The sequence below is a fragment of the Argopecten irradians genome, chromosome 1 (assembly GCF_041381155.1).
Source record: "Argopecten irradians isolate NY chromosome 1, Ai_NY, whole genome shotgun sequence".
Classification (NCBI taxonomy): domain Eukaryota; kingdom Metazoa; phylum Mollusca; class Bivalvia; order Pectinida; family Pectinidae; genus Argopecten; species Argopecten irradians.
This window is the reverse complement of record NC_091134.1, coordinates 34656257-34668706: the sequence shown is the minus strand read 5'-3', so window position 1 is coordinate 34668706 and position 12450 is coordinate 34656257. Positions and strand designations below refer to the sequence as shown.

At 33.2% G+C, this 12450-nt stretch overlaps 1 long non-coding RNA gene across 1 annotated transcript; it reads right to left on the bottom strand.

Annotated features, from left to right (window-relative positions):
* Positions 1 to 4713: 4713 nt before the first annotated feature.
* LOC138310372 (uncharacterized) lies at positions 4714 to 6971 on the bottom strand. Its single transcript, XR_011206412.1, has 3 exons — positions 6739 to 6971; positions 6042 to 6147; positions 4714 to 4934 (listed from the first exon to the last, which is right to left on the bottom strand). It is a non-coding gene; the product is annotated as an uncharacterized lncRNA (long non-coding RNA).
* Between the last annotated feature and the right edge of the window lie 5479 nt (positions 6972 to 12450).

Genomic DNA, 12450 nt, shown 5'->3' with positions numbered 1-12450 from the left:
TGTATTTGAGCAATTTCTTGGTACAAGTCCTTCCTTTAAACTCAAAGTCTTCACGAGTTGTCTTTCATAAATTATTTTGTTAACAAGTTTATCCGTGGTTCAAACGCTTTCAAATAATACCCGCCGACAACTTTTTTTTTTTCAAGTTGTGTAGGGGAGGCAACTCCTGTAAGTGCTATGTTTAGCATCTACACGGCAATGTTTTGATAAGCGTAATTGCTAAAGAGGGCGATTAGAACACAAAAAATAAGATATTAATGAACTTTAAAAAAATGTATCAATCACGCTAAAGGATTTGCGGAATGATGAATCTGTTAGTGGCACGTGGCATATGCCACGTGTGAGAAATCTACGTAACTGCTGTAAACAAACATGTTGACTTCTGTTTTAAAACTTCTAATCCTAGTTATTGATGAAGATACTTGTAATACTATCAATTTAATAAATCGATTGTTATCATAAACTACTTTGATGCTTCCATATTGAACAATTAAGTCAATTTTAAGATAAAAAGATTTCAAAATGACTTCCACACCAGACCGGAAGGCGAAAAGACGAAAAGACGAAAATTAAGGTTTGTTAATTTTCGTCTTTTCGGGGCGAAAAGACGAAAAGACGAAATTTAAGGTTTGTTAATTTTCGTCTTTTCGGGCGGGGCGAAAAGACGAAAAGACGAAAATTAAGGTTTGTTATTTTCGTCTTTTCGGGGCGAAAAGACGAAAAGACGAAAATTAAGGTTTGTTAAATTTCGTCTTTTCGGGGCGAAAAGACGAAAAGACGAAAAGACGAGAATTTTGAAGGCGAAAAGACGAGAATCAAAGTCGCTGATTAGCGTGTATTACTTTCGTCTTTTCGTGTTTGACTTTTCGTCTTTTCGCGGCGAAAAGACGAAATTTAAAGTTGTTAAATTTCGTCTTTTCGGGGCGAAAAGACGAAAAGACGAAAATTAAGGTTTCTTAATTCTCGTGTTTTCGGGACGAAAAGACGAAAAGACGAAAAGACGAAAAGACAAATCAGCCACCGGACGGTGGCTGATTTGTGCCATTTCGTCTTTTCGTCTTTTCGCCCCGAAAAGACGAGAATTAAGAAACCTTAAATTTCGTCTTTTCGCCCCGAAAAGACGAAATTTAACAAATTTAAATTTGTTAAAAAATCAGCCACCGTCCTACTGTGGCTGATTTGTGCCATATCGTCTTTTCGTCTTTTCGTCTTTTCGCCCCGAAAAGACGAGAATTAAGAAAACTTAATTTTGGTCTTAACGTCTTTTCGCCCCGAAAAGACGAAATTTAACAACTTTAAATTTCGTATTTTCGCTACGAAAAGACGAAAAGACGAAAAGTCAAACACGAAAAGACGAAAGTGATACACGCTAATTAGCGACTTTGATTCTCGTCTTTTCGCCTTCAAAATTCTGGTCTTTTCGTCTTTTCGCCCCGAAAAGACGAAATTTAACAAACCTTAATTTTCGTCTTTTCGTCTTTTCGCCCCGAAAAGACGAAAATTAACAAACCTTAATTTTCGTCTTTTCGTCTTTTCGCCCCGAAAAGACGAAATTTAACAAACCTTAATTTTTGTCTTTTCGTCTTTTCGCCCGGAAAAGACGAAAATTAACAAACCTTAAATTTCGTCTTTTCGTCTTTTCTCCCCGAAAAGACGAAAATTAACAAACCTTATTTTTCGTCTTTTCGTCTTTTCGCCTTCCGGTCTGGTGTGGAAGTCATTTTGAAATCTTTTTATCTTAATATTGACTTAATTGTTCAATATGGAAGCATCAAAGTAGTTTATGATAACAATCGATTTATTAAATTGATAGTGTTACAAGTATCTTCATCAATTACTAAGATTAGAAGTTTTAAAACATAAGTCAACATGTATGTTTACAGCAGTTACGTAGATTTCTCACACGTGGCATATGTCACGTGCCACTAACAGATTCATCATTCCGCAAATCTTTTAGCGTGATTGATTCATTTTCTAAAATTCATTAATATCTTATTTTTTGTGTTCTAATCGCCCTATTTAGCAATTACGCTTATCAAAACATTACCGTGTATATGTTAGGACATAATGAGCTTAAGATGCTAAACATAGTACTTACAGCAGTTGCCTCCCCTACACAACTTGAACAAAAAAGTTGTCGGCGGGTAATATTTGAAAGCGTTTGAACCACGGATCAACTTGTTAACAAAATATTTTTATGAAAAACAACTCGTGAGTTTGAGTTTAAAGGAAGGACTTGTACCAAGAAATTGCTCAAATACAATTAATTATAACAGTCAATCAACAGATATTTTGACTACATACATGACATGGTCTTCATCATAATTGTACACTAGAAATTACATTATAATCTCCGTCGTATATGAAAGATTACAAAGTATATCTGTAATTTGTAATTTTTCGGAGCGAAAAGGCGAAAAGACGAAAAGACGAAATTTAAGGTTTGTTAATTTTCGTCTTTTCGGGGCGAAAAGACGAAAAGACGAAATTCAAGGTTTGTTAATTTTCGTCTTTTCGGGGCGACAAGACGAAAAGACGAAATGGCATAAATCAGCCACCATTCAGTACTGAATTCATTAAATTCATTTCATTTCATTCTAATTTTCTGTTTCTGCTGCGTTGTATTTGCAGTACTTTGAGTACTTCGATTTAATATTTTGAATTGGAAATCGCGAACTATATTTTATAGTAGCCTAGTAGCCGCTAATAAAAATGAATATAACGCTGGGTTTTAGTATACACAGATATAAATTATCTCATTGATCTAGTCGTAAACAGAACTTAGTGAATTATGAAGTCATGAACTTTGTTCTGATTAATATGGACAACTGTGGCTGAGTGGTCATACAGACTATTGCAAATGTTGCTTGCATTGCGAGGAGTCCTATCCCCCGTGGCCCTGTCTGGGATATTAAAATGATATTTATAAAAATAAGATGTCCGGACAAGCCTTCCACCTCTGGGTCGCGAGTTCGAATCCCATGTGAAGTAGTTGTCAGGTACTGGTAGGCGTTTTTTCTCCGGTTACTTTGGCTTTCCTCCATCATCTAAACCTGGCACGTTCTTCATTGACACTGGCTGTTAATAGGACCAAACCAGACCAGTTGTTTTCTTTTTTATGTGTTTGTTTAACTATGTCTTGATTTTATTTCAGTGTTGACTGGTGGTCACTTGGATCTATAGAGTAATATTTTATTCAATAAAAACGTCGATTGTATTTTTTCTGTTTTATGTTTTAAATCGATCGTTTTAAAATTATGTATATAGCTTAAATTTTAACACAGGTTAACTCTTTACAGCCTGTTTTTTTATCTGAAGAGGCAGTGTCTAAAACGCACAATAACCACACATAAGCATTATTTTCAAGATATAAAAAATGAATTCTGTGTAGTTAAACTCAAGATCATTCAACCTGTTTTTACAAGGATTGTGGTTAAAATTTTCAACAAGCTTATTCGGATTTATGGATTGACAAGCTATTTATCTAAGATACGTAAATAACACAACCATTGCAAGTTGCAATTACTCCAACGTTAATTAAAACAAGAGATCGCAGAGGGATCTTGGCGCCCACCAAAGAATGATGTATGCATCATCATGACAATTGAATGAAGAATCTCTTCTCTGCTTTTCAAAGTTCAACTATCAAAATCCAAGATGGCGGTTGTCATCTTGTTGACCAATTAATCGATCCAAAAATGTATTATGCAAATATAGGGCATACGTAAGCCCTATACATATGAAATTTGAGAATGAGACCTTCAGTACTTTCTGAGAAATAGCGGTAACAGCCTTCAAACACCAAAATCCAAGATGGCAGCCAGTCGACCATCTTGTTTGATGCCAGATTGGTTCAAAATACAATATGCACAACAACTACGGCTCTAGGGGAACATACATACGAAATTTGAGAAAGATCCCTTCAGTGCTCTCTGAGAAATAGTGCTAACAAACTTTAACTATCAAAATCCAAAATGGCTGCCTGGCGCTATCTTGTTGGGCGATCGTTCCCAAAATATAATATGCACAACTAGGGCCTTAGGGGAACCTACATATCAAATTGTAAAAAGATCCCTTCAGTACTTTCTGATAAATCTAATGATGGTAGGTTAAAAATGTTCGTGAATAAGTCTATATGTCAGCTTAACTATATACAATGAAGGTAAATTGACTTCATCTGACTGAACTAGACTCTTTTTCAATAATTGTTGTGAGGTATTAAATGCATTTCGGATTAAGGACACCAAACTTTGCATGTTTTTGTCGTTTTTATTTTTACCCATTTTTTACATAACGTAGATGAATATATCTCCAAATTTTTAACACAGAGAAAGATTATAGATAAAAACGAACGTTCTGAATAGGATATATTAATTGCTCAGTTTACATTAAAGCATTTAGATCTACCTTTACATTCATCTCGAAGAAGCCACAGAGTTGAGTAAAATGACAATCGTATATGTTTGTTTTGTCTATTTCTAAAACACATCTGTTTGGTCGACAAGGCTTGCAAAAATGAAAAAAAGTAACATAGTTGTTTAATAAAATCTCATAGAAACAACACTCATGAAGCTTTTCATATATATGCACTATTTTTGGGTTTTTAGGTTGTTTTTTTTTTGTTTTTTTTAAACGACATGCATGCTTCAAAACAGAATACATTGAAAGAAGAAATCACTGTTTTCCTGGCAGAATAATGAAATAAAACGATCATAACAACAAATACTTTATTTATGATGTGAAATGATGAAAATGAGACAAAACTCAATGATCACATATACGTTTACAATCCGTCTCTGTTTCGAATACATTCACTCGGTCTGTATCATCACATTCACTCCAGAGGAAGGGAAAGCAGCCTTTCCTGGCTGGGCTGTAGAAGTACATGGTCATCTTGGGCCAACAGGAGCCTGATGGAGGCCTTTCTATGCAGTCTGTAAGGCAATACAGTAAATTTAATTCCGGATTACAGAAGCGAAATATTGATGTTATTGACATATAATATATATATATCTAAATGGAAATGTTATATATCGATTTTAATGGACTGACAAAAACACGGGGGTATAGCTATCGACTAGGTTTGTCAGCATACATCTGTTTCGTAGCCCTTTTAGAGATCCCCCGTGAAAGGCCGAACGAATTGACAATTGATAATGAGTGAATATCAAATTGAAAAAAAAATCGTCACCTGAAGTGCCGAAAAACATCATCATAACTACCTCTTTTATCGGAAAATAGATTAATTAATAAGAACATCTTCTTCTCTTGGGGTCCCAAAATGACAGTATCGCAACAAACATTGACCTGTGTATAATATTCGCTTGGGTTTAAACACCATTTCTCTGTCCCTGTGTGTAGTCTTTATAGACAGGTTAAAATGGAGGCAATTGAAAAAAATGCATTACAATATACCGATATAGCAAAACTTTAATTTCAAGATGTAAATTACCCCCACAAACTAGTAAATCTAATATTGTAAAATGTGGAATATGAACCCAAATACAGGACAATAGGAAATGAAATATACTATCATCGAAAAGAAAACTCTAGTTTAAGATAATATAGATATTATCATATTAGTGTATATGAGACTTTTAATCCGTGCTTGTATCTTTATAATGTTATATTATTTGTCTCCCTTCTGTTAGAAGCGTACCATTGTAAATGTGACTGAGTTCCAAAATATATATTCTTAATGTACATGTATAGTTGATAAAATACTGTTTAAATGAATAACAAAGTTGCGATTTTTTTCCAATAAGTCCAAATTTAATCAAAATTATACTTGTTATTCCTTATCACGACGATACTCAACAATAAGATAAAACTATAGAACATTGTAATGGAGACAATCTAATTAAAATTAGACTTCTAATACCGCTCCACTACGATGCTCAACGTTACACTCCAATACAAGTTAGTAGAAGTCTTATCTTAGTTAGATTGTATTGGAGCGGAATTACAAGTTTATTTTTAATTCGGTTGGCATAAATCTATTCTTTTGTGCATATTATTTATAAAATGTTATTATATCTCACCTCCGTCAAGCTTACGCCGGAGTGCCATCGTCACGGTCACCATCAACACACAGATACAGACAAAGGTGGTTTTCATACTCATGTGATTACAATGTACTGGTAAATTCTGTAATATCAAATAAGGTAGGCCTACTAATAGTGTCATTTGTTATCATCATTTTACTTGATCAAACTGTTGATTCATAATACTGTTATAAGTTCAAATTATTGCACCTTTCATAGACTTTAAAGTTTATTTTTAGTATTGCACATTTTCATTTATTTATTTTTGTTATGAAAAAATCAATAATATCATTATTAGAATTGCCATTTTGATGAAATAAACCCGAAAAATTAACATATTCCGTATTGTTGATATCTTTAATTGCTTTGATTTAGCAATGTTACTTTTCAACATTGCTAATCATGCTTTTTCATTCTTTACTTTATGTAATTATGTATAATTGTCAAATGCTATCAAACGTAGACCATTATCGATTTTTCCCCTTAAAAACTTCAAATGGGAAAATGTATAAAAAGATTTGAAACAAACCAAACTGACTTTACATGATCGTGATTTACACTAGGATTTCCTAAATTTATCAATACCACTAGTATATTCATACTTATAACTTCACCGTTATTTTCGATTTTTTTAAATCGAATCAAACCATAGATTTGAACCTTTAAAGACTATTAATGCACAAACTATACTCACAATTTTAGACGGATGAGGTTGTGATTGTATAAAGGAAATTTTTTTATCCACTTCTGTTGATGATACAGGTGATGGGTTGGTTTATATATCATAATGACCGGGGTTTGGTGTAACATCTGGTCTACGTACATCCCTGAGGGGTTCCGTTGAGTGCCATTCGGTGTCAGCTTCAAGTAATCTATTGTGTCAACGACGTCAACTGACGATTGATTTCGTGACGAAATGTATGACCCTTCATTTTATGGATAAACAATAATAATGAAGAGTCCATGATAATGTGCTATGATCTTTATAAACTAGTGTTTTTATTCGTATCTGTAGAAATGGTATGAAGAGTTTTTAATTTATCTTGCATTATTTCAGCATTGCATATGATGTGATAATGGAGATTACATTTACGAACTTCACCATTGTAATATTACAGAAATGCATTGCTGTATTTGAACGAAATAAATATAAAGATTATGACATAGATGTAAAATTTACATACATGTACCACATAGCGATTTGAATACAAGGCCTAAAAGCTATTTAGGTCAACTAACACTACCGCATGTCAGTTTTAATGTCTAAAGGTTCATTATTTAAAAAATAATTTCATCTAAACGAAAATATCATCTTTAATTTTACAATATTTTCATTATGAATATGGATATATATATATATATATAAGACTAGGTCACTATTCTCTAGAACATGAAAAAATGAAGTTTACAATTTTGGTGACTACGACACATTTGCTTCAAAATTTGAAACATTGAGTGGTCAATTCAACTTATTGTTGTAATAAAGACTGCTATGTATGGCAATGAATTTAACTATATTATCTACACGAGACGACGTCATTCGCCTACGTCCAGACTGACCAGGGATTACAGTAGGACTAGGTGGTCATCAATTCAAGCTACTCCGGCCACAGAGTCAAGCCACTGACCAGCTGTTCACTAAAACGTAGGTAAAATCCTGACTCTCCCACACACATTAAAATCACTTCACACTTTAACAAGTAAACAAATTTTAAGGTAGAATTCAGTGTCCTTCTGAAGTCAAGACGCCAACCAAAAGGCAAATTACGATCAACCTGAAAACCAGAAAAAGTTTGGACAAAAAAACGCAATTGGCGGTTTGACCATTAGATGTCTCAACTGAATTTTCACCCTAGAATATCCCTCGAGTTAAAATCAGACATATGGTAGAGTTAGAGCAAAATATTTTGATAATCCTTGTAATTTAGAAATCATGCTACACGAAAACAAAGCAATGAACACTTTGGACTAATATAAGCGTCCACAGCTTATAGCTATGTAAAAAAAATTGCATCCAGATCATCCCTTCGTTACAAACCATTACCAAACAAATCAGCCCATTTACGGTTGAAATGATGAGATAGAAAAAAATAATTGTACCTTTGCCAAATAATTTGAACTATTTCATGTAATCGAAAAAAGAATTCAAATTAATATATCTCCTTATTGCTTGTTTATTACAATTAAATGAAATGTCTTACAAACGTTGCTATTACAATTACACTGTATACTTTTACCAAAGAAAAAAATACTCGTCAAATGATGTTTTTAATGAAAAGATAATAGATTACATATATAAAGATATATATTTTGACCTAGGTTTCTTCATTGTGGAGATGTGTATCGTTTTATCTAACAATTGGATGACGAGGCATACCGTGTCCTAGATTAGCATAGCGTCACACATGTCCTGGTCTATCCTACTAAAGACCAAATGCCCATATGGAATACACGTCTTTATGTGGCAACATATGGACATGATTGTCCGTAAATCACCCAAGGTTTGTTTGTAAACACCTGATACAAAGGCTTCGGAAATAATGTCGTTGTTTTGCCTTTTATAAATTGTTTACAGTGAAAAAGTAAATAGTAAATAAGATTGTAAAAATGTCAAACATCAAAATTCTTCAAACACGCTGTAGTTTAAATGGATTTGAAATAAACGACTTATTATATATACTATGGCGGAACATACCGACAATGTTTCATACATTAAAAAACCTTTAAAACATAGCTGTGATGTCATCTATTGTTATAGCTTGAGGTATAGTCGGTGCAAAGTCTAAAATTATCACCTACTACTATGGAAGTAACTATTCCACAGTTGAAGATAAATGTAGAGACTGATGAACATGGCTTAGAATGTAGTCCGAAATACGTCCTAATTTATTAAAACAATGTAGAAATGAATTAAAGATTAACTCAGGTACTTGTCAACGTTGTCGTGATATATTTTCATAATACTGATATATTTAATTTTCATCACTTCATTCCAAAATAAATTTCATCATTTCTTTCACAGCCACGGTATCCATAACCCAGAAAAGATGGCACTTTAACAAATCCAGAAGAGAGAAGATTAAGATTATATTCCATGAGACAAATGCTGATTTTTTCTGATAAAATGAAAAAGATGCTTGACATGATTTTTCTTTTCCATATTTCCCATATTGTTCATTTCACTTTAACAAATCCAGAAGAGAGAAGATTAAGATTAAATTCCATGAGACAAATGCTGAATTTTTCTGAAAAAATGAAATAAGAGATGCTTGACATGATTTTTCTTTTCCATATTTCCATATTGTTCATTTCACTTTAACAAATCGAGAAGAGAGAAGATTAAGATTAAATTCTATGAGACAAATGCTGAATTTTCTGGAAAAAAAATAATAAAATAACAGATGCTTCACATGATTTTTCCATAGTTTGTGTTCCAAAACAAAACACTTTATATTCCATAAAAATGGTATCTATCAAACTTTACATTCCAACACCTTTCAAGAAGATTATAATTCCGAAGGAATACTTAAAAAACACACTTTTTTTGCCACATGATTTCACATTTCGTGTGTATATGTACCGGTAGAATTATGATATAAAATGTAAGGGAATATATATTTTTTTATTTTTTTCTTCTTCTAAATTTGATTAGTTCTCTCTAATGCCTGTGCTGCAAGGGAAAAGATTTTTGCCCCAATCCTTTATGTGTTAAATCTGGATGGTGAGCTACATACAATGTAGTTATAGTCCTCAATGTTCAACAGTGAAAACTGAGTAAATGTTTCAGTGTGAGTACCATATACATGTAGTTCCTGTGAATGGATCTTTAAAAAAATCATTCAAATCGTGAATCTTGCTCTTCAAGTGAGGTAATGAAATGAATCACGAATAGGTCTCAAGGTTTATAGGTAGAAAGGGTTTATCTGGAGCTGTGGAATAGTTAAATAGTACCCAGTGTAATAGTGGAAAGTACCAGAGACTTTCCGTGCCATGTTTTAAGCATGTTTCTCCTATACTTATGACCTTCATCCTTTTTCATTTATAAAAGGTGTCGATTTGTAGTGTATTATTGATGAGCACATGTTTTATAACTGATAATTATACGTTCGATTTTTCAAAATTAATTAACTTTGATGTGACCTCCACTTCATAATGATGCATTTTGTTATAGAATGTCCGTGATAAAACGGTCGATGTCTTTCTTTATGCAATGGTATGCTCTCTGCTCGTCTACCTCTGTAATACATTCAATAAAATGTATTGAGTATTGGATTTCTTCTAGATGGTCTCTATATGACTGGGAATAACATTTCCTCTTTTAATTAAATGAAACGTGTGTCTTGTTCCTTATATCCAATAGAAATAATTGAAACTATTGTTTAATTAGACAAGAAACGATAATAAACAAAATAAGAAAAGAACAAGATCGATACATGGAATTTGAACTATTGACCCTTATTGATGTTTACGCTTCTTTCAATATTGTTACATGTTCTGGATCAAGATAAAGAGATCGATATTTCTATCATTCTTGTTCTCGTTGTGTTTTTGTACATAAAATATCCTTGTTATCGTGTACGGTTTTATTAGAGTAGTATATTATCCGTAGGCATGTCGGTCGTATGGTCACCGATGATTTTGAGACCCGACGTCTTGGATTAACTACATGATAACCATGGTCGAATATCATTATTCAAGCCGCTGATGTTTTCTGGTTGTGCAAGTGGTTAGATAGTGGCATATATTATCTGTGTGATAATCAGCACCATATACATGTATGAATTTATGATACAACGGTAAAAAAACTACCGACATGCAGTCAGTACATGACAACTGCCTCATATGTATTTCAAACATGCGACCCAGAGATGGTAGTGCTTCTGGTAATATGACAACTGCACTTTCATGTAACACGTGAACAATATATTAAATAGTTATTAAAACTAAAACAAAGATGCTAACATGACAGCTTGTTAATTTATGATATCTGAAAAATATCAATATCTGGAATTGCCTATACAAAACGGTTGCAATTAACAGTGTTTTATTATTGCAGACCTACCGTTAACAATTAAGATAAGCTCCGGTAGATATAACAAATACAACAAAGTTATGTAACTCGATGAAAACAATTTATAGGAATACATTAACAACAATAGAGTGTGAAATCATCGCGCTAATTGACACCCCAGAAAATATTAGCCAATCGATGAAATCTATTTTGACACAATCAATGGCTGAGTTGCGTTGGTACAGCTGTATTACCCGGATGTATGTAATTGTATAATTAGTCTCAGGTAATTAGCGAGACGGACGTTGTCACTGATGCCAGCGTTCCGCGAACAATGGCAAACTATTGACAGGTATTATACGGTGTAATGAAAATCTAAAACATACTTTGTCACAAATTCATTAATAATTAGCATCAGCAATGTGTCAGACAAATGTACTCGATAAACCATAGGTCAAAGCGGGACTTACGTTATCGGTCAGAATCAATGGCAGTGATTGCATCAATCATATATAAATAATAGAAATCTACAAACGTACATATGTGTAATTCCACGTCATTTACATGACATTGACAAATGTATATTTTAATCCTAATTTAGAAAATCCGTTTAGCTTTGTTCTACCATTGACAATATGACATGCAAAATGATTTTTAAATAACTGTTAAAGTTGTGGTAGGAGTAATGACGAACAGCACTCCCACTCTCTTTGTTATGGTAAGCTTCATTGCTAATTTCTAAGGAGGGCCTGATGTGAACCAAACTACTCTATTACATCTTCCATAATTGTTCCTGCTCCTATATATTTTTGCTTTTGCACATTGGATTCCTTTTTTGTGCATTCCCTGTTGTTGTTGTTGGAGTAATGGGACTTACTAATCTATTAACAGATGTACGTCACTATAAAAACTGTTAAGGTAGATCGTCCCTTCTGATTTCCTATCAAGGATTTCGTTCATTTTTTGATATTTTGATTTTAGGTATACCCTGATCAGAAAAACCGCATTAAAATCATAGGTCACCGGGTTAATTTTTCTTTAAGGGTTGCTTAAAGAGAGAGAAAATGGAAAACCAAGTCTTCCTTTAGCCGAAGTGGCAAACCGTCCTTGAACCGCCTTGATGTTATCTCTAATTGTTTTATTAGCTGTAATATACATCAAGGCCATCCTTTAAACTTTGAGAATTTATTTCAAGTAAAGTGATTTTCATTCTGCCATTTTCTTGTATTGTGTCCTATTAACTAGTATGAAACGGTATTTTTAGGTGACCTAAATGATCCCTTACCTCTCAGCTGTAGTCTGTAATATTATGCTAAATGCTGTTCATGTAATTGTATATCATCCTACAAAAGACGCCGTATCTTTTTAAACACATGGTCTGTTTCATGGTACCCT